Source organism: Protopterus annectens, chromosome 1.part0, assembly GCF_019279795.1.
Source record: "Protopterus annectens isolate FY-2018-M chromosome 1.part0, PAN1.0, whole genome shotgun sequence".
Taxonomy (NCBI): Eukaryota; Metazoa; Chordata; order Ceratodontiformes; family Protopteridae; genus Protopterus; species Protopterus annectens.
The window spans coordinates 1,107,527,537-1,107,552,986 of NC_056725.1; positions in this window are offsets into that span (position 1 = coordinate 1,107,527,537).

Sequence of the window (25,450 nt, forward strand, 5' to 3'; positions counted from 1 at the left end):
TAATCTGCTTCTTTCTTTCTCTTCTCCCTAACCTACCCAGCTTGTAACCTCATATCCTGCTGTAGGAGTTGTGTATCGACCTACCTGCCCTTCAAGGACCCTCAGTATTAAAGTCTACCATCTCAACTATCTCCTAAAGAAAGCTGCTGTCCTATACTCTAACTCTCTTCCATCCAAAGAATCTGAGAAAGTATGTTTGACCTCCCATCCAGGCTATGAAGCTAAATTGTTATTTTCTATTAAGAATAATTAAACCATATTGTTTAGATTAATATATTTGTACCAAATCTCCCACCTGAGCCCAGTACCCAGCAGCCATAATCCCCCACATGAGCCCAGTACCCAGCAGCCATACCCCCTATTTGGCCTTTAGGAATTTTGCTCCTTCCTAATTTTGGTTCTACTAGCTGGCCCTCAGTTTTCTGCCTTTCCCTGATAGCTAATTGTAATTCTTCTAGCTGTCCACTAAGGGGCTCCTTTAACTTTGCTTTTATAGGCTTCCAAAGGCTATTTACCTTTATTTATTGGAAAAATAATTGTCCACACTGTAATAATTTTTTCCTCTGTTTGCAACTGTTAACGATCAGAACCCCTTTCCTTAATTCTCTTTCTGCAGTCCTTTATCCTTGTTATTGAATACTTTTACTAGCACTCTCCTCTTACCTGGAACTACTAAGATTCTAGCAGTATTCTGACTGGTTCTCTGATTGTTTCTGTGAGCTCTTCTTTCTCTTGTTCAAAACCGCTCTGTTCACCCTGCAGGCTCACTCCGCTCCCCTACCCCCAAATCCCACCCACCCCAGTGCACGAAGCTTTATACTTCCTAAGCCACACCTCCACTGCATATCAGCCAATTAGCTCACTCCACCTCATTAAAAACTTCCCCACTTCCTCCTTATCACTTACTTCCTAAACCATGCCTCCACTACATATCAGCCAATTAGCTCACTCCATCTCATTAAAAATTCACCCATTTCCTCCTCATCACATATTGCCACCCACTACCTAATCTACCACTTAATAACTCCACCCTTAAACCTCCTCTCTATTAACCCATATCCCCCACCTACTAGCAACTAATTTCTCCCAGCCATGGCTACCATATGCAGGCTAGTACTCTCCTACATGCTCCTCTTTCTCTTAATCCTTACCCCTCTAGTTCTTTCATATTCCCTTATTTGCTATGAATATCTAAGCTGTACTAGTTCTCATCACCCCTTAAAACCAACAATTCCGCATATTCTACTAACCCCATAAAACTTTAGTAACATAACATCCTCAACAACCTACCTTCTACTACAATATCACAGACTATCCCATATAAAGTATCACCAAACTAGAAAACCTATCCCCATTTTCTGTAAACTTTTAAAACAGTCACATAGTCCTCTACAGCATCTACTACTACACAGTGATATTCAACCAACCAGGTCCAAACTACTCTATCGCAGATCCCAATTACTCCCATCTCATCACCTTTCATATCCTCCCTAGTACCCAAAACTCTCTTCTCTTAGGTCACCTCAATATACGTAGCCTAAATAATAAAATTACCCAACTCCATGCCCTCCTATACTTATACTCCTTTGACATCCTCTAACGGAAACCTGACTCAAACCAGTAACTAAGGACAATGATATAATCTCACCAGGTTACAACATCCTGAGATTTGACCGTCTGAATAAAAAGGGTGGAGGGGTAGCAATACTGTATAAATCTGAATTACAGCTCATACAACTAGATTTACAACCTCCCTCTCCCAACAATACTGAATTGTTATTTACTAAGCTCCAGATTAACGCTAAAAAATCACTATACATAATTTGCTCCTAAATCCCTCCAGGCAATAACATTAACTCTCTAGAAAATATCCTTAGCTGGCTCTCCACATCCTTCCCACAAGAAATCATACTCCTTGGTGACTTTAACATAGACTGGAACTGCTGTACCTCTGTCAAACCAACTACTCACATAAATCTTTATGGCTTTAATCAAATTATCACCTCCCCTACTAGAACCCATAAACCTAGCAATAAGCAAGCCACCTTAGATTGGATATTAGTTAACCTCAACCCCCTTTCTTATAAAACTGGTATACTACAAGACAATATTAGTGACCACTCCCTTACCTATATAACTAGACAAAAAACCCTTATATTCAACCAAACAATCTTTAAAACTACCCAGAACAAAAAAAATTAACCCAGCTAGCTTCCAAGCAGAACTCAAAGCTTGCAACTGGTCACCCCTAAAATACCTGCCTCTTGACAAAGCAGTCTCTTACTTTAACAAAAAATTCTTACAAATCCTAGAACACCATGCCCCCTCACGCACAGTCAGAACTAGGACTAAACCTGCACCTTGGCTCACAAAAGAAACAAGGCAAAAATGCTTCAGAGAAATAGAATCTGGACCAAATGGAGAAATACTAAAAACTCAAAAGATCATGATACCTTAAGACAGCTGATAAATGCTACAAAAAATTAATACTCCAAGATAAGAAAAAACTATTACCTGAAAATCCAGCAAGCCCAACATCTTAACCCACAAAAATTCTGGACAGGCATAAATAGCCTACTCCATCCAGGTCGCTCCAAAACTCCTACTCCACCTAATTTGACTCAGAACTCTCCAAGCCAAATTGCCAATACTTTTAACAAATTTTTCTCTAAAACAGTCTAAGCCTTATCAAATACCTTATCTCCTGCCTGCATCTCTAACACATGCCGTCTAACCAATATACCTCCCACCTTATAACTGCAGCCTGTTCCAACAGCTCTCATCCATACCCTACTTCATAAACTAAAACCATGTTCACCTTCAGCTGACCTCCTTCCAGCTGAATTTCTGCAAATTGCAGCTGATGTAATTGCTTACCCTATCTCCATATTAATAAACAGAACCATCACAGAAGGTTCTATCCCATCTCTCTGGAAAGTCTCACCTATTATCCCACTACATAAGGGAGGCAACTCAACTGAATTCTCTAGCTTCCGTCCCATAGCTCTACTGTCTCCATTAGCAAAAGTCATGGAAAGATGCATTCATCGGCAACTACTTGATCATCTCCTTCAAAATAATCTATTAGCACAGATTCAGGCCATTTCATAGCACCACAACCACACTCCTATCCTTTTCAGACTGTATTAATAAAAATCGTAATAACAGCCTCCTCTCCTCAGCTCTCTTTTTAGACCTCTGCAAAGCCTTTGACATGGTGAATCATCACTTAATGTTAGAGACACTTACAACACTTTCAATAGACACTGACAATCAAATGGTTTAAGCCCTACCTAGAAAACAGACAACAAGCAGTCCTCTGGGAAAATAACCCATTGACCCAGCTCCCTATCTCCCTAAGAGTCCCACAAGGCTCTATTCCAATTATCAAACAATTCTCACTCTAGATCTGCTTTAATTTCTAGGTAGTCCCCTAAAATACAGTAATATACTGAATCCTCTTCAAGAAGGAAATACCCGGTGACTTTTTTTCACGCAAGTGGCATGCCTGAGTGTTCTACTAGCAATTGCCAAAGGTTATTAGCAAACTTTTACCTGATTGATGTTAGCGCTGACCTGGGTCAAACAAGCACGGTTAGACTGCCCCCTTTATCCATTCTTACAAGCCAAATAAAAAGTAGTCAACAGAGTAAACAACTCTGACTAAATTACATTCTCCCTGGTACTTTTAATTTCTCCCCCACAGCTAATAAAACAGAGGATAGTTACTAAGTACATACCTAGTTACTAAGTACATACCTGTAGCTGGTGTTAGCCCCGCTCCGCTCGCCCTTAGACTGCCCCCTTTATCCATTCTTACAAGCCAAATAAAAAGTAGTCAACAGAGTAAACAACTCTGACTAAATTACATTCTCTCTGGTACTTTTAATTTCTCCCCCACAGCTAATAAAACGGAGGATAGTTACTAAGTACATACCTAGTTACTAAGTACATACCTGTAGCTGGTGTTAGCCCCACTCCGCTCGCCCTCGCTGCGCTCGGGCTCATTACAGCTTCCGTCCCATAGCTCTACTGTCTCCATTAGCAAAAATCATGGAAAGATGCATTCATCGGCAACTACTTCATCATCTCCTTCAAAATAATCTATTAGCACAGATTCAGGCCATTTCATAGCACCAGTACCACACTCCTATCCTTTTCAGACTGTATTAATAAAAATCGTAATAACAACCTCCTCTCCTCAGCTCTCGTTTTAGACCTCTGCAAAGCCTTTGACATGGTGAATCATCACTTAATGTTAGAGACACTTACAACACTTTCAATAGACACTGACAATCAAATGGTTTAAGCCCTACCTAGAAAACAGACAACAAGCAGTCCTCTGGGAAAATAACCCATTGACCCAGCTCCCTATCTCCCTAGGAGTCCCACAAGACTCTATTCTAATTATCAAACAATTCTCACTCTAGATCTGCTTTAATTTCTAGGTAGTTCCCTAAAATACAGTAATATACTGAATCCTCTTCAAGAAGGAAATACCCGGTGACTTTTTTTCACGCAAGTGGCGTGCCTGAGTGTTCTACTAGCAATTGCCAAAGGTTATTAGCAAACTTTTACCTGCTTAATGTTGGCGCTGACCTGGGTCAAACAAGCACGCTTAGACTGCCCCCTTTATCCATTCTTACAAGCCAAATAAAAAGTAGTCAACAACTCTGACTAAATTACATTCTCCCTGGTACTTTTAATTTCTCCCCCACAGCTAATAAAACGGAGGATAGTTACTAAGTACATACCTGTAGCTGGTGTTAGCCCTGCTCCGCTCGCCCTTAGACTGCTCCCTTTATCCATTCTTACAAGCCAAATAAAAAGTAGTCAACAGAGTAAACAACTCTGACTAAATTGCATTCTCCCTGGTACTTTTAATTTCTCCCCCACAGCTAATAAAACGGAGGATAGTTACTAAGTACATACCTAGTTACTAAGTACATACCTAGTTACTAAGTACATACCTGTAGCTGGTGTTAGCCCCACTCCGCTCCACTCACCCTCGCTGCGCTCGGGCTCAGTACAGCTTCTGTCCCATAGCTCTACTGTCTCCATTAGCAAAAATGGAAAGATGCATTCATCGGCAACTACTTGATCATCTCCTTCAAAATAATCTATTAGCACAGATACAGGCCATTTCATAGCACCACAACCACACTCCTATCCTTTTCAGACTGTATTAATAAAAATCGTAATAACAACCTCCTCTCCTCAGCTCTCCTCTGCAAAGCCTTTGACATGGTGAATCATCACTTAATGTTAGAGACACTTACAACACTTTCAATAGACACTGACAATCAAATGGTTTAAGCCCTACCTAGAAAACAGACAACAAGCAGTCCTCTGGGAAAATAACCCATTGACCCAGCTCCCTATCTCCCTAAGAGTCCCACAAGGCTCTATTCCAATTATCAAACAATTCTCACTCTAGATCTGCTTTAATTTCTAGGTAGTCCCCTAAAATACAGTAATATACTGAATCCTCTTCAAGAAGGAAATACCCGGTGACTTTTTTTCACGCAAGTGGCATGCCTGAGTGTTCTACTAGCAATTGCCAAAGGTTATTAGCAAACTTTTACCTGATTGATGTTAGCGCTGACCTGGGTCAAACAAGCACGGTTAGACTGCCCCCTTTATCCATTCTTACAAGCCAAATAAAAAGTAGTCAACAGAGTAAACAACTCTGACTAAATTACATTCTCCCTGGTACTTTTAATTTCTCCCCCACAGCTAATAAAACAGAGGATAGTTACTAAGTACATACCTAGTTACTAAGTACATACCTGTAGCTGGTGTTAGCCCCGCTCCGCTCGCCCTTAGACTGCCCCCTTTATCCATTCTTACAAGCCAAATAAAAAGTAGTCAACAGAGTAAACAACTCTGACTAAATTACATTCTCCCTGGTACTTTTAATTTCTCCCCCACAGCTAATAAAACAGAGGATAGTTACTAAGTACATACCTGTAGCTGGTGTTAGCGCTGTTCCGCTCGCCCTCTATGCGCTCGGGCTCACTATGCTCCCCTCCCTGCCCCCAAAATCCACCCGCCCCTACTACGTCTAAATTTGTCTAGGTGGTAGCACACCCCTATTACATTAACCTATCAGGTGATCCATATGGCTACACCCACCTTACTCTGACCCTCCCACCCAGCACATCTGCTCTTGTTTATTTTCTTGTCTTCTCTACTACATTTTATCTGCCTTCTTTATCCCCTATACTCAGTCTAGGAAATTTAAATCCTATAGACCATACACCTCTCTCTCACTATGTTATTTCATCCCTTATTTCATTTCCTACTAATCACCTATGTACTCACCCTCTAAGAGTACCAAACACGGCCTGTCAGTACCCAAAAGGCCACACTGTTACTCTATCTGTACAACAATCCTCCTTAAGTCATGCTAATATTATAGAGTCATACTCAAAGTCCTGCTCTCACTTCCATTGTACTAAACCTAGGCCCACTAGCTCTAGTTCTAAGCATTACCACAAGCTCTTAAACAAACTTCTGAAACTCCTCTCAAGGTACAGTCCTAGTCTCACCCTCAGTGGGGATATCCACCCCAACCCAGGCCCTGCCACGTCTAATAAAAACAACCCTACTTCATGTAACCTAAACTACACAACTCTAAACAGTAGACTAGCTTACTCTCTCCTGGTCTGTCACCTCAATATTAGGAGTATTAATAATAAAGTACATGAACTACACGCCCTACTGGAAACCCACTCCCCTGAGATTCTCTGTTTAACTGAGACCTGGCTCAAACCTAGCACTACTGACAATGAAATAGTTCCACCCGGGTATAATATACACAGGTTGGATCATGCTACCAGGAAAGGAGGGGGGGTAGCAATACTTTACAAATCAGAATTAAACATAGCCATTAATCCTATCCAACCACCTAATATTAACAACTTAGAAATTCTTGCTACCAGACTCCAATTTAATAAAAAAAAACATGCATTAACATAATCTGTAAGTATATCCCTCCAGGTTATAATATACCAACACTTGAGGACACCCTACACTGGCTCTCAAGTCACTATCCCCAAGAGACATTATTGTTTGGGGACGTTAACATAGACTGGAGCACATGTTCCCCAGAGTCACCTACTACACACATTAACCTGCATGCATTCTCTCAACTCATATCTAGCCCCACCAGACTTGGTAAGTTAAATAATAAAGATAGTTTACTCGACTGGGTACTCACAAATAGTAGCCCCCAACTATATACCGCTGGTACCCTCCCTGCTGATCTTAGTGACCACCTTCTCACCTATATAGTAAAAACAAAAATCAAATATCTTGCAGACACCCTTACTGAGAAAAGTTAGAAACAAAAATGACTTTGACCCTGCTAAATTTCAGTGGGAACTTAGATCCTGCAACTGGTCAATGCTCATACATCTCCCACTGGATGATGCAGTCAATTATTTTAACAACAAATTCCTTGAAATCCTGGACTACCATGCACCTGCCCGTTTAAAGAGAACAAAAACAAAAAATGCACCTTGGCTAACTAAAATGTCTCATCAAAAAATCAATAATAGAAATAAACTATGGGCCAAATGGCAGTCCACTGAACTCCCCATTGACCATGTTACATATCGACAAGCTAGGAATGATACCAAAAGATCCATCCTAAATGATAAAAAACAGTACTATTATAATCTACAAACAGCCTACCAGAATAAACCCCAGAAATTTTGGACTGGTCTGAATAATCTCCTTCGCCCTGGTAAAAGTACAACCCCTACCCCAGCTGCTACTTGTGACAAATCCCCTGAGGATGTCTCAAACTGTTTTAACCACTTCTTTACTGAAACTATTCAAACCCTAGCCAATCAATTACCCACTAGTTTTCCAAATCTTGATAATGCCAGCCATCTAAACAAACCCACCTTCAGTTTCCAACCAGTACCCACCAGCTATATTCGCAAACTAATTAAAAAATTGAAGCCCACTACACTGTCCGCCGACCAACTCCCTGCTGATTACCTTCAAATATCAGCTGATGCCATTGCCTATCCAGTCTCAATACTCATCAATCGGACCATAGCTGAAGCCAAAATTCCCACCATTTGGAAGATATCTTATGTTATCCCACTACATAAAGGGGGTTTCTCCACTGAATTTTCTAACTATAAACCAATTGCCATACTTTCCTCGCAAAAGTCATGGAAAAATGCATACAAAAACAACTTATGGATCACCTACTCCTGAATCACCTTCTAGCTGACACCCAACATGGTATTCGCCCACATCATAGTACTACCTCTGCCCTCCTAGCCTTTACCAATGCCATAAATACCAACCGTAACAAAAACCACATTTCTTCAGCCCTCTTTTTGGATCTTTCTAAGGCCTTTGACATGGTGGATCATTAACTTATGATTCAGACCCTGCAGTCTTATAGGCTCGACTGTAAAGCCCTTCAATGGTTTACCTCTTATCTTGGAGGGAGGCAACAGGCTGTTATCTGGCAGAATAAGCTCTCCATCCTACTACCCACCACATTAGGAGTCCCACAAGGCTCCATACTTGGACCCATCCTCTTCTCCATCTTTATTAACAACCTTCACACTGTCATCCCTAACGTTAACTGCATCCAATATGCAGACGACTCTTCCCTGATCTGCTCAGCTACATCCCCTGATGAGCTGGAATATTCCACCCAGTCCACCTTTAATATCATAGAAAGCTGGTTCACTGAACATCGATTGTTGCTAAATCCCAAAAAAAACAAACTGCTACTATTCACTCCCACATCAAAATCTTTTACCTTTACTTTCACAGTAAAAGCAAAGGATGGAACAATTATTACCCCTGAACCCTCAATCAAACTTCTGGGTGTCATTATTGATAATAACCTAAAATTTGACCTACACGTGAACCAAGTGATCAAAACTATCAACAAAAAACTTCGGTCACTATACAGAATAAAAGCCTTCTTAACGCCTTCTGCCAAGATTACCATTGCTCGCACACATTTACTCTCTACTCTTCTATATGCTTCTCCTCTTCTCTCAAATGTAAACAAATCCATTCTTAACAGACTTTTCCACCTGTTATAATCATATTGCCAGTTTTGCCACTGGATTGCCTTATAGAACCCACCATTGTTTAAATCTCTTACAACTGGGCTGGCTTGAGCTTCCCAGCCTTCTCCAGTTCAACCTAATAGTTATGGCCAAGAAAATCCTTCTTTATCCTGAGAATACCCCTGCCCTAAAAAATATAATCACCCCCTACTGCAATACAAGACTACTTAGATCCTCAAATAAACTACTAATCCAAACAATAAAAACCCGTAATGCAGCTGGTGACCTCCTCTTTGCTAACACTGCTGGCAGAAAATGGAACCTACTACCAGCAGATATTACAATGCTCACTACTCTAACTTCATTTAAAATCAAACTAAAAGAACATCTGGCGCTAAACTGGGTCTGCCACTGTATCAAGCCGGGATAACCTAAAACTCTTTTTGTTATTGGTTTCCTCAACGTTACTAATAAACTACCACCTCTTTCTGTCTTAACCAAGAAATTATCTTTTACCAATGAAATTATCATCTATCCTTGTATAAATCAATTTGTATAAAGTCTGTTTTCTATTACTATTGTTATAAAACTGTTGTTTTGTCTTGGAGCTTTTCTCCCCGGGCCTCCGCTGAAAATGGATACAACTCCAGTCGGATCATCCCGGTCAACAAATGTAAAATAAAAATAAAAAAAAAAAATAAAAAATATTCTGGGACTCCTCCTTTTTTCCATTTTCATCAATGACCTGAAAACATCCCTTCCTCAAACCACCTGCATACAATATGCTGATGACTCTACCTTAATCTGTGCTGCAGCATCTCAAGCTGAACTGCAGTCTAGCACCCAAAAAGCATTTACCATAGTGGAAAACTGGTTCTTCAAACGCTGTCCCCTACTAAACCCTAAAAAAACAAAACTCCTATTATTTATCCCCACCCTAAAGTCCCCCCCCATCAATTTCTCAGTAGTATCAAATAATGGCACTGAAATAGTACCTGAAACAACAACTAAACTTTTAGGCATTACAATTGATAACAATCTTAGTCTTGACACTCATATAAACTTAACCATTAAATCAGTCAATAGGAAACTTGGTTTCCTTTATAGGCTTAAAACCTTCCTTACACCTTCTGCCAGGATTACTATCACAGAAACACACCTAATTTCAACCCTTCTCTATGCATCACCAATTTACACTAACCTATCCAAAAATAATCTAAATAAGCTGGCCACCGCTTATAATAACATTGCCAGATTTGCTACTGGTTCCCCATTCCAGACCCACCATTGCCAAAATCTGAAAAAGTTAGGATGGTTGGAACTGCAAAACCAACTTCTTTTTCAACAACTAACTATAACTCAGAAGATCCTGCACCATCCTACAAATGCTCCCATCCTCTGTAGCCTCATTAACCCATACAAAAATCTGTCAACCCTATGCTCAGCTAATAAGGTACTAGTAGCCACCCTTAAACCTAATAACAAATCTGGAAACTGTCTATTTGATAATACCATTGGAAACTCTTGGAACAAGCTTCCTATTAAGCTAACATCCCTAACATCCACACCTCTTTTTAAGAAGCACCTTAGAACCTTTCTTACTTCGCAGTGGCTATGCCCATGTATTAAATCCTGACTGACATTTCCTTCTCTTACTCACCACCTTCACACGACCATAACATTCATTCTCTGATTAAAAAAATAAATAATTTTTTCATTATTTGTTCATTATATTCTTAAAATTTTGTTTTTCTAATATGATCAATTTTTACATGTATAAATGTTTCCTTCTTTCCAGTTTCTCATATGTTACATATATGTACTTACTTTTTCAAGTTACTCTGTTTCCTATTGGTTATCTACTTAAAGTGGTAACTATGATGTACTAGTTTTTAAATATTATTCTTTTATGTCACTTTCTTTCAGTTCTATATATTTGTATAATTGCTGTAGTGGAGCTTTTCTCCCCGGGCCTCTACTGACAATGGACATATATCCAGTTAGACTAGCCTGGTCAACAAATGTAAAATAAAATAAATAAAAATAAAAAGTACTTCTGTTTTATAGATGATTTAATTTTTGTTTGTAGAGGGGCTGGAATAAAGTGTATGATTTTGTGAGATCTTTACATAATAATCAGTTTTGTTTTAAATTTGATGGACTGCAATTAGGCAGTGATGTTAATTTTCTTAATTAACATTTAAAAGGTTTGGCTGTTGGTTCTTTTAGTACTTCTGTTTGCAGAAAAATGTGGGAGGTAAATGATTTTTTATATGGTGCCAGTTGTCATCCCTCTCATTTAATTGCTTCTGTGCCATATGGGAAGTTTCTTCCTTTAAGTAAATGTAATAATGATAGCGACTTTGTAAAGGAAGTACAATATACATTTAATATGTTTATCCGTAGGGGTTATAATAGAAGTGAAGTTATGAATGCACTGGATAGAGTGATGTAGTTTAGAAAAAGTTTTTTAAAGAAGGGTTTAATGATGATTATGATTTTCTCCCTTCTTTTCTGTTGTCATCACAATAAACAGAGCATGCTGGAGGGATAGGTTCCTGACCCAGAGACGCCCCAGACTCTGGAATAGATTGCCCATACATGTCAAGCAGAGTGCCTCTTTGGACCTCTTCAAAAGGAACCTTGACGATCGGATGGGAGAAAGGAAATTCACCCCAGGGATCATGTCAGTTGCCCTGCTAGACAGGGGTCCATGGAAGTAAATAGTGTGGGAAGAAATAGCCAGGGAATTGTTATGGCTAGGCTTGTATAGGCCCTAGGGCTGATAGCCTAGTACCAACCTATGAGTGTGATAGGAGATTTCATAATTTTGGTGATTGTAATGATAGTAAAAGGGGCATTTATTTTGTTACTATTTTTAATATACTGAGCAGCAAGACCAAAGGTATTCTGGATTATTTTTGGCCGATGTTGTTCAAGGACAGTTCATTGGCCAAGATTATTCCAAATATGTTTTCAATTTCATATAAGAAGGGGCATAGTATAGGTGATTTAGTGGTTCATAGTAAATTTAGATCACCAGATGTTAGGTTCAGCAAATTAATTCTTTCTAGGAAGGGTATGTTTCCATGTGGGACTTGTTCAGCTTGTTCCTATGTTGTTAATACCTTTCCTAAAATTAATGAGTTTAAATTTTGCCCCAATCAAAGTTTTTCTTGTTAAACTGCTAGAATTGTTTATATTCTTAAATGCCTTTGTGATAAATTTTATGTGGGGGAGAGCCAGAGAATGTTTAGGGTGCAACTTCAGAAACATATTAGAGACATAAAGAACAAATGTTGTGATAGCCCTTTAGCTCTCCATTTTGAAAAATATTACTGCGGTGGCTTTAGATTACTTCGAGGCTGTGTTTTAAAACATATTGTTGTGGGTTTGGGGGAATTAACTACCTTGAAGAATAAGCTATTGTACAAAGAACCAGTGTTCATGTTAAAATATGATACATTGGCCCTAAGGAGTTAAACACAGATTTTAATTGGAAGTATTTGATTAATTGATCTTATTTCATTGTGTTAATTGTTTTACTGGCAAGTATATTTAATGTGTGTTCTTAATTTTGTATGTACTGCTAGAAGGCATTTCTGAGACGCTAGAGGTGAATAAACTTTCCTGTTTCTGTAGATGTTTTTGTGGTTTTTGCTTCTTCTGACATTCCTGGATTCTGTGGTTTTGTTATGTTTGCTTGTCAGTCTGAATTGAATCAGATTGTAAGAAGTTATTTTGATATAAGTGAAACAATCAACAAACAAGCCATATCTGTTTAAAAGTAATAAAAAAACACAAATATATGATGTAAAATTAGCAGTTTATACTGGCAAAAAAAAAAAAAACATAGAAGGGATGGAGAATAAATTTGCACATCACCCACTATATTACATTTTAAAATACTTAATAAAAGCACAGCTAGTTTAGGCATTGAAGTACAATCACATTTCAAATCTGGACATCTGTGATTATTCCTAAAGTAAAACGTGAGAAAAAATGTATGGCAATAGTGGGGAGATAAACATAGACATCTCTTTCTCTCTGCCCATTCTACCGCATAGATTGTTTTTAGTGAAAACAACACTTGAAGGGCGAACTCTGCTATGTTCAGCCTCACTACCTTTGACCTTACTTTGCTCCCATCTTATCCCCCAAATCCACCACTTCACCATTTTTACATTTATTTTAATCCTATCCCTCCTCCAGCACTCTAGAACCGATCATATGCACACATCCCACTACTGTAAAGCATACCAACAAAGAAGCAATATAGTGCCCCATCTCCGATACTGATTCCCAACTAGCTAGTTTCCATACACTGACTCCTCCCCTAACTTCTCCACTTTTTCTGTTCTCCACACACTGAAACATTTCACACCAAGAGTCAGTGCAGTGCTCTATTCAATACTCATTCCTTACATGTTGGTTTCTTCTCTCCATTTTTAATTTACTCCTCCCACTTCTAATATCCTTCTTCACACTATAGTAGTTACCTTAACCTTGTTTATAGGTTGCTCCAAATCAACATAAGCATTCAAATCTCTTACTCAAAATAAACTCCTCTCAAAAACATCACAATATACAACTCACACAGCTCAACTCCTTTTCCTTAATCACATATATATTACTAAACCAAGTCACATTAAAATACTCCAAAACATAATACTTATAATAAAACTACCTTCAATCTCTTTCATCACATCTTATCATTCCAACCTGCACCTTAACCCCAATCACACTAATTCAAATCATTCTTACATATCATCCCATCGACTGAATAACAAGTCAGTAACAATTTCCCTTCACCTCTCTATATCTAACTAGACAGATGTCCACCTCTACAGATTAATATACCTCTCACCCTATACCACTTTTGCTCAGCTAACCCAAGTATAAACAAATGCCTAGCAAACACATTTCAACATGCCACTCATCCACTATTGAGATGTACACCCTAAATCCTTATCTTAACAGAAATTTCCACCTGTTTACAAATTAACTCCAGTGTAGGAAAACAATGGCCAGCACCCTTAGTAAAATAACTCAATTAGAGCTTAGCAACATCAATACAAGAGGAATATACAATAAAGTAGCAGACATCCATGCATGGATCTCTCATCAGACATCATATTTTCTCTCAGTAAATAAAACCTGGTTGAAAACATCAATAAAATACTCTCCCATAGGTATATTGTACTGCAAATTGATAAAAAAGGAAAAAGGTAGAGGACTAGCCTTACATTTCTCAAAATCACTACAAATACCCCCTACCTACAGCCTATCCCACAATTCAATAACATGCCCGTGTCACTATTGGACAGAGGCACAGTAAACTAAACCTTAAAAAGGGCACAGTATACTCAAATCAAGGGGTGGCGTAAGCCATACAGAATCGGGCTAGGCTTATAATTGCCCCAGGGCAGATAGCCTAGTATGAACCTATGAACTGCTTTTGACCCACCTTAAACTAGATACTCACAAACACATCTGCCTGATCACTATATACATTCCCCCAGGAAAATACCTTCACACTATCAAATATATACTTTCTTGGATAACCAGCAGTATCACCAGAGACTGTGAAAGACTTTAACACAGAAAAAAATATATAACAGTCACAGATACACCTCAGCACTCCATATGGCTTCACCCAACTCATCATGACTCTTACCAGCTATAACATAACTAATTCTATGGCAACCACTTGAGACTAGAATTGAACATCTGATCCCATTAAAATTAAATCATCTGGAATGTTCCCTGACACCATTAGTAATCACCTCACAATGTATGCCAACAGGCACCTTTTATCCATATCAAAACAGCACCAATTTAACAATGTACAGAACAGAATACAGTTTGAGAAAATACTTTTGGAATGACCTTAAAACCATGTAACTGGATACCCCTTAACTAAACTGTTATCTTAACTAAATGGCTCCTGTAAGAAGAAAATGAATGAGAGTAAACCCTATCCAATAGCTTAAACATTCAACCAAAGAACTAGTGAGAAACAGAGATACAGCCTGGTCAGCATGGTTTAAACATAAAATACAACAAATCTACCAAGCCTGAAAACAACTATGAAATCTCATTAATAAAAAGGTAACTACTTTCTTACTCTACAAAATACAAGCACAAACAACCCAAAATTCTTCTGAAAATCAATCAATAATTATTTCACACAAGTAGGAACAAGCAACCACCTCTGACCTCTAGCCTTCAAACCAAAACTATCACCATCGACTTCAATACCTGCTTTTTCCAAAACATTACCAACCTCATCAATAATAACAAAAATATGTATCTGACCAATGACCTGCACAAAACTCCTCTCATATCTAATTTATCCCAAAAAACAATCCCCATAGACACAGTAAAAAAAAAAAAAAAAAAAAAAAAACAGCTCCAAAAATTAAAACCCGTATCTCTTGCTGTAGATAGCCTTCTAACAGAGTACCTTAAAATTTCTGCAGAAGCCATATCCTACACAGCTTCCATTCAACTCAGTAGGTCAATCCAGGAACAGCATATTCTGTCTGTCTGGAAAAGATCCTACACCCTACCACTACATAAAGAGGATATTGCTGAATTACTATCTCACTATTGCACAATTGCCATGCTTCCACCCTTCTCAAAAATTCTTGAGAAATGTTTCTATATCTAAATGCCCCAGTATCTCTTAAACAGTGAAATTATCTCTCATATTCAAGACAGTTGCAGTCCCAAAGACAGTACTGTAACAGCAATTCTGGACTTCATAACTACTGCCACCCCCATAGAAATAATGGTAAAATAGTCTTCATTCTGTTCTTAAATCTCTCAAAAGCATTGGGCTCAGTCTCATACAGCATACTTCTATAGCTCATTCAAGCCTGTACCACCATTTATGTATTCTACCAGTTCACATCTGTAGCTCCCTATGGCATCCAGACCTTTTTTGGGGTCTGACTTCTTTAATTAAGTAACTCGCCAGCTAATAACAGGCAATATTAGAAAGTGTAAGAAGATTGTAACAAAATAACACTAAGACTGTTAATCTGGGATGTCCTGCTGTAGAGACATTCATCACAGTTTTTACTTATTATTCATATGTCCATGTTGATGTTCATTGTTTCATAGATAAGAACTCTGTGTGTTATTGAGGGTATAGCATCAGATGCCATGGTGGAAAACAGGAAAATTAATTGTCAATGTCCATTTATATCACACTATACCTGAGATATTGCTAGTTGTTCCCATATGTACTTAATACTTCAAAAACAAATGACTTACAAACTGTTGCATTACATCAGATGAAATCTCAGATGTCGGTAAAGAAAACTGTCTTTAATAATTGAACTGTAAATTGCAAATCATGAGATAGTTATTTAGTGTTATTTATAATGCTAATTAAACAATTAAGCATATATTTTCACATTTCTGTAAATGTCAGTAAACATGAATTCACAATCTTGTTGTTTAAAGAAAGCTTATATCTGGTTAGCACAAATTGTTCTAACACTATATGTCTAGATTGTACATTTTCCAGGATACGACAATTTGTTTATGAAAGTTTAGCACGAAGTATCATTTTTGGCGTGTGCATTATAATATATTATTTATAAAAAACTGTGAATGCACTATTATCACTGTAAACTATACTTCTTACAGATAACATTGCTATTTGTACAATTGTAATAACTTTTATTGTTCACAAAACATTTCCATGTGTTTATCTCATTCTTTTTAAGTTGATTTTTCAGAAAGTGCTCTAGAATGCAAGATGTATGTAAGCTGCCAGCGATATGACATTACACACCACTCGGGTGTTAATGAGTTCTAAATTAAAACTCATGGGCCTCACAAATTCAACCCTGTAATGGTTTGGTAACTATTTTTCAAGTGGGCACCAAACTGCCAAATTGGGGGACGAAATTCTCCTTCCTCCAGTTATAGTAAGGGCATCCCAAGAGTCAGTCCTACGGCTTTATTTTTCAACATTGTCATAAACGACCTTTAGACAACTTTTAATCATGCTATGCTGGTAAAAATTGTAGACAACTCAGCATTCATTTGAAAAGTAGAAAATCTTAAGTGATTGCAAACAAAAACCCAAGAATCATTTCCTCCATCATGCCATGGCTTATTCACTCAAAACTCTTGCTAAATTCCCCAAAAAACAATGTACTCCTCTTCACTCCCAAATTGCATAATTCTATCCATGACTACCCTAAACATGACTCTGATTCATTTGGTTAATCATGCTAAACTTACTGTGGGTCATTATTGATGATGACATAAAATCTGACTTGCATGTACAAGAACTAGTGAAAATGACATCAGAAAATCAGGATACTATATCATATAAATAAACTTTTCCCTTATGACAGCAAGAAAACTATGGGCTCTACCAACCTACTTCCAACACTGCTTTATGGCTCACTCATAGTCACAAATCTGCTCTCCATTGTGACTACTAAACTACAGTAATGCTGCAATGTAATTGCAAAATGCACATGCAATCTTTCCTACAGGTCTCTCCATTGCATAGTCCTGGCAAAAACCGCAAATGGCAGGAACTGCATCAACATCTCTGCTACACTCAACTATCTATACTGGGTCAACTACTTTCTGGAGAATCTAATCTATAAACAAAAGAAATCCCCAGTCTAAAAAGCATACTTACCAAAAGAAGTCTGGGATCCACATACAAATCCTTATTTAGCATACACAAACCTGGCAACCTGGCAGGAGAAACCTTATATAGCAACCAAATCCGCAGAATATGGAATTTGCTCCTTCTAAACCCAATGCTCAATGACAACCTCACAAGCTTTCCTCATTCAAACCACAACTGGAACTCCACCCGATGTGCTCTTAGCTGTCTTCTTCCAACAGAACAAGATGACCCCAGTGTCCCACTCCTTTTACTTTCACTCACTGACCTTATCCCCTATCATGGTGAGAGGTTAAGACTGTTGGGATAAGCAAGAGTCTCTTGTGTCAATAATGTGTACATAATAAAAATTGTTTGTAAACAATTGCATCCAATAATGATTATTCCTCTGCTCACTAATTCTTCTTCTACTGGAATTAGCTGTATTCACTTTAGTCACTCATCCTTACAATGTTACTAGCATTCTTGAGAAACTGTTTTCACCTTTATATTCTGCTATTCCCATTCTTTTTTTTTTTTTTTTTTTTTTTTTTTTGCTCACCGGGAAATATAATCAAATGTATAAATTTACCATCTATGAGTGCCATGGATTTCCATACTTGTTTTATGTTTCTGTTTCATGTATTATTTTATGTTTCTGTTATTATGAGAGAATTTTATATATTATTGTAACTCTGAAGCTTTTCTCCCTTAGCCTTTCACTGAAGAGAGGTCCCATGCTTAATCAGACTTTCCTGATAAAGAAATGCAAATAACTAAATAAATAATTAACAACTATACTAATTTTCAATGTTTCACTTACAAATTTCTGTTGTAAATAGGGAATACCTTACTACTGCTTTCAGTCTTTGATAACAAGGTGAGTTTGTAGTTAGCTCACTTAGATTTGATAAGTAAATATTTTCTGCACTTGATTAAATATTGTCTTATTTTTATGAATAAATTATTTTTAGAAACTAAAAAAATTTCTCCCTTGTTCTGTACCTTATTTGTTTTGAGATAACATCAGTGTTTTTATTGCTGTTTAATTTACCTGTGTATTGATGTCCTATGTGTACACATAAATGCATATAAAAATCGGGTCCATGTTTGGCTATTGAAAACAAAAAAATGCAAACGACTAAATCCCGAACATTAAACATCAAATGTTGAAATTAACAAACAACTACTTCTGCAAAAATAAATTCATCAAATGGCTATAGCTGGCCAACAACCAGGAAGTCATGTGATGCATAAGGTAAGTGAAGGGAAACCTTTTAAATTTGCCCTATTCCTCATTGTAGTGCAATCTCAGAGTTGGTGTGTGTATATATATATATATATATATATATATATATATATATATATATATATATATATATATATATAGGTATATATATATATATATATATATATATATATATATAAATAAATATATAGGTGTATATATATATATATATATATATATATATATATATATATATATATATATATACCAATTAGGGGGGTGGGGGTGGGTGCAACCCCCTTCACATTAGGGGGTGTGGGAGGCAAACCCCATCACATTGGTTGGTTGTGATTTTGATGTTCACTGACTATGGCCATTTGATGAATTTATTTTCAGTGAAGTAGTTGTTCGCTATTTTTACCTTTTGATATTTCACGTTGGGTATTTAGCCATTCGCATTTTTTTGTTTTCGATAGCCAAACATAGACCCCATATTAATCATACAGAATTCACTGATGGTCTGATTATCAGATGTGAATATTTATTGATGGTATTCTGGTCTGTTTTTGTAAGTAAGGAGCTTCCTGCATCATCAGGTCAATCTGCAGACTGTAGTAAACATGGTTGATTTGTTTAAGAGGATTGTGTCATGAGCTGTGATAATTGCATAGAGTATAATTATGGATGGAGAGAAGAAGTATCTCAGGTTTAACATTATGATTTCTAAGATATTGTCACACCTAGATGGACATTATGCTATTAGTCCCAAACTGGCTTGAATAACATCATCAATTAATCCTTGGATATATATAATTGAGGCTGAGTAGCTTACCTATGTAATGTTTGGGAATTTACAATTTTATATAATGATTACACTGTCATTGTTTTTCACTTCCTAGAAATTAGTTAGGACATCATCATGTTTTATAGGGTACATGCATAATGCACTGTATGTTTCAAATGCATTTTATTTAAAAACATCAAGACTTATTACTGAGTAAGTAATATGTAGGCTTGTTTTCTAAGGTGTTGGCTTTTAGGTACTGCTATACAGTTACTATGACACTGCCATATATTCTGTCAGATCTTCCTCAGGGAAAGGACAGATGCAGTGGAATCAGTGATATCAGTTTTGGATCTACTGAATAGATTTCTAAGTGAGAAAAAGTTCTAACTCGTACATTTATTATAGAGACTTCTGATATTCATTAAATTCACTTCAGACTCTTATTTTATTTTTAATATTTTCCTTTCCTTCTTTTGCAGTGATGTTAAAAGGGGTTGGAATGTTTTTTTTTTTAAATTACTTGTCTGTTTCAAAGAAAGATGAAGTCTCAAATGAAAATGATTCCCTCAGTGTTGACTTCTGAGTCTAGGCCGGCAAACACTGCAGTCTTGAATGTATTGTCATGCTATTAACCACTATATATATATATATATATATATATATATATATATATATATATATAATTTATATATACACACACACACACACACACACACACACACACACACACACACACACACACAGAGCAGTTCTGTTTCCATATGCATATGCTAAATAAGTTGATTGTAGGATTTCACTAAGCAGATTCATTTTGTCATATGTGTTTTATAATCCCACCATATACCTGTTACACATCTGAACAGGAAGATCGGTTCCTTAAATTGCTCACTGTTATGTAGCCAAGCATGATTTTACTGGAAATAATCAATAGACTCAAATGCTGACATGCACAAAACAACAACGATGCAAAAATCGACGCATTAGTAAGTATGCACAGAGCAATAATCTCTGCACATGCAAAATTAAAATTAAAATGACAACAAAACAATTGCTTTTTGTAGGGGACAAGTTCCCCCAGCTTATCAAGTTCCCCTGCTAATTATATTTACTAAATCTCAAACTACACCAGATTGAAGGAAGTACATATTCCATAACACTGAGAAATTGTGTGATTGGCACATCTGTTGTTCATATGTTTAGTAGACCAAATTATGTTGATTAAACAGATGTTGACCAAACCTAGATCTGACCATATTTACTACTATATATATATATATATATATATATATATATATATATATATATATATATATATAAAGAGAGAGAGAGAGATGTCTATATAGCTATGTGTGGTAGCTATATATATATATATATATATATAGAGAGAGAGAGAGAGAGAGAGAGATTGATAGATATATTTGATAGATATATATTGATAGACATAGATACAGATATATATTTTATATATGTTTGTATGTATGCATGTATTAGAGCGATAGATGTACTCACTACCACTGCAGGCTGCTCTGCTTACTCTTCAAACCTTAAAAAGAGAAGCCAGTGTGTGTGTGTGTTTGAGGGAGGTAGGTTTGTGTGTGTGTGTGTGTGTGGCGCGTGCATGTGTGTACGCGAGTGTGTGTGCGTGTAACTATATATATGTGTATATATATATATATATATATATATATATATATATATATATATATATATATATATACCTATGTTGCACGTGTACCATGGATGTGCAAGTGGTCGAATTTTGTATTGTGCAAATGTTACTCATGTCAAAGTGTATGTTTGCAGAGTGGAGTAGTGATGTCTCTGGAAGTGAGTGGGGGTCTGACATTGGAGAACTTAGGTGTATACAATCATACTGGTAAGTGTTAGAGTAAGGAATAAGTAAGGGTACTGATTTAATGTTATGTGAGTATATGAGGTATGCAGGTTAGGGTTAGGGGAAGGTTTTAGTAATGGGTGATTTAGTTATGCCTTAGTGTATGTCATGTGTACCTCAGCCTATCTTGTTTAGTGATATTGTTATAGAAAGAGGTTTTCTAAGATAAGGAACCCTGGGGAAAAAAATCACTGTTCCGTGTCTTTGAGATTGTTACCTTTCACTTTTAAAGGTTCAATAAATCAGCTTTCACTATTTTAAGCATTCGCTGATTTAATATAGACCCATTTAACAGCCATTTTCTTAAAACCCTCCCATAAAATTTTCATCTATCCAGCCAGTTTTGAATAATAAAGAGTTTAATCAATTAAAACAATATAGTTAAGATATGGATATTGCGTTGATTTAAGCAAGGTGGGGGGTATTTAATCCTGCAAATTCCAAAGACAGAGTAGATTTTTCATAACCCATCTTCTCTAATTTAACTTTATGGGAACACCATAATCTGTAAGAACTTTTACAGCTCCATAGTATACATAATAAATCAGCTTTGTGAAAATGACAACAGGAGCAATCCGGTATTACTGTGGAACAGAACTTAAGAATGACTGCAGTTAGGCATTATTAACTATCATGAACTGTGTGTATTGGAGTCTCTTTCACAGGCAATACTTTCAAAGTTAGTATGAGAGACTGTATTTGTTGATTGTATGTAATTGATGAATTTAGTTTAAAATAGTAGTTACTAAAGATAATTGAATTGTGATATTTTAGAGATGAGATTAATTTTTAAGTATTTGGTATCATCTTTCTCAAAATGAAGGCCTTCCATAACTGTTTACATAGTGATATATTATCATTGTTACTATTAGGTTCATTCAATAATTTTTTGATATTAGTTCCCTTATTTGCCTTAGTATGACACTATACTTATTTTGCAAATTTATAGCTGTCTTTAATTCACTAATTGATAGAGATCTGCAAAGATATAGATCTAGGATACATTTATCTTTAATATGTGGGTAATTAGAAAGGTTTAGCATTTAATTATTAATTTTTAAATTAGGGTTTAAGTGGATCAGTTGCAGTAAAATAAGTCAATTTTTAGACACATTGACAACTAGATTTTGTAATATTTTTATCTTGTGCGATAAAAATCTATGTATTTTGAGATTTTTACAAATTTCATCATTGATAAAAAGAAGAGCTCTAGGGTTATACTGGGATTTGCATACATGATTATACCAGATCTTCACCCATATGGGACTCCATGAATTTGATTTTGGGTTATACTCTGATATCATAATTAATCTATAAAATGTATTAAATGATAGAATAATTTTAGATCTGGAAGGCCCAGTCCTCCATGTTACTTAGGATAAATTAATGTTTTATATCCGATCCTGACAGATTTTGGAGGGCATATTAACTTGGATAATTTGGCCATGATTTTCTGAAAAAAATTAAATGTACTATTAGATTAAATGAATTAAACTGAAATAATCTAGGAAGTATATTAATGTTAATGCTAATGACTTTAAATAATAAAGGAAAATTTATTTATTTCATTTAGAAATGTCATGTTCGATATTAGAGCATACTTCTGCTAGATTGTCTATAAAAAAAGAATAATAATTCTGGTGAAAAGTTATACCTAGATATTTTAAACAGTTTTTTTTATATTTTTTTTCCAATATTTTATTAAATATAAAATAAGAGAATAAACACTGTCTAATACATTGATCATACTGCACAGACAACTTTTAATGACAGCAAAACTAATCAACTATTTACATCATTTACGGGGGCCTGAAAACATGTTGAATATTACAAATATTTTAAGAAAAAACTTTCAGTGAAGCAAACAAATAATGATTAAACAGGGTTAAAAATCAGTTTGGAAAGTCTTGATTAGGTTTGATAACTTTGTCCACGGGTTGTTAGTAAAATTCCTTGGATATATTCTAAGTTCTTTAGTTCTGACTTCCTTGTTTATTGTTTATTCTAATAAGGAGAGAAATTCACCAAAACTTGGAGAGGTGCTAGAGGTCAATTTCCTTGTAATACATGTTCTGGCTACTGCTAATATTGTCCATAATAAGTATGAATTTGATTTATTCAAAGAAAAGACTTCTAGACAATCATGGTCTGATAAAAGACAAGGAAGAATAGCAAAGGATGTAAGGTTTAATTTTAAATTTTTGGAGATAAGGACTTTATGTATTCTAGTTTGAGTTCTAAATCTATGATCAGTGTATGTATAACAGAGTGATTCTTTATTTTTAGAGTTATATGTATTGTACAAATTATGAGAATTTATCCATTTCTTAAAAATTTTAGCAGTGGATGTTAGTTTAAGTGGCCAACTACTTGTATCAGAATTATCTAATAACCAGTAAAAATCACCCCTAGAATAAGATTCCCTTTTGATATACTATCAATAAACTCGAGATGTTGTTTGGCAGTTGAAGCACCCAATCCTTGGAACCAATATAGGTTAACAAGTGTCCAAATTCTATGATTGAATTTTAGGATAGTGTTAGCTAGAAGTGCCTCAGGGTCTTCATGCTTATAAAATATTTGAGGGCAGATAATATTATTCTTCCATAGGATTGACACTCCTCTCCTTTTAGACTTAAATGAAGCTTGAGCTAGTGCCGTATAAGTGTTTGGTTTTCAGACATCCTTCTCTGTATTTTTAAAATGGGTTTCCTGTATGAATATTATTTATGGTTTGTTTAATTTAAGGTGGTATAAAAGGTTTGACCTCTTCTTTGAATTATTGATACCATTTATATTAATTGAAGCTAAAGAAAAGACATGTTGAGTTATAGGAGTAGTTTATCCAATGGTCAATAATAACTGATTTTATTATCTCAAAGAATTCAATGAAAATTTCAGACTTTCAAACTTTGATTTGTATAAGTGACATATTTGCAAGAATCGTAAATGTGAATGTGAATTAAAGTATATTATAATCAGGCCTGAGTGCAGAAACACAACAAAATAATCATATTAAAATAGAGAGAGAAATAGTGTATTTCCACAAAACATACATGGAATTAAAAAATTCCCAGTTTGAAAGATAAGATAACATCAATCAAACTGCTTTCTCAAACTATCATGAACATACCTATCAGCTCTAAAATGTACTAATAATAATAGACTTGTGCTGCAAACATACAATTGTTTCCACTAAGTTATTAAAAATGTAGTGAGGAAAAAGGAGAAACGCAAATATATTAGTATCTTAAGTTACATCTGTAATACCGGATGTTGAGGTTCCTTTCTTTGACATGAATTACTGTATGAGATCAACTGGGTTTAAAACAAGTACAAAATCTTTATCTAATGGCTAGAGTCAATAAAAAATAATATTTTAAGTATGTTATCCAAAAATGAACAAGTAAAAAGGAAGCTGGGCACCCCTTTTATGATATATATTTCAAAATATTCCTGCACATATATTAGAAAGTATTGTGAACAACAGTAATGAACAATAAAGGAGCCTATAATCTGACTCAGACATTTATATCTATATAGAGTGTATGTCAGTCCAACTGTAAGGCTTTTATTTTGTATTTAAAAGCATGTTAATTAACCAACAGCTTGTATAAAAATCTATGGGACAGTGTAATGCATATATAAAAATGCATAAATGATTGCATGAGCATAGTTATTCATCAACACTTTAATCTTTTTTTTTCATCTGTGTCATTCTAATCAATTAAAAGCTGAATTTAAGAGGAAAAGGTCCCAAAGATTTCTCTTTAACTTTAAGGGGCTTCACAATTACCTCAGTGAAAAGCATTAAAGTACATTATTTTAAGATAAATAGGTGATG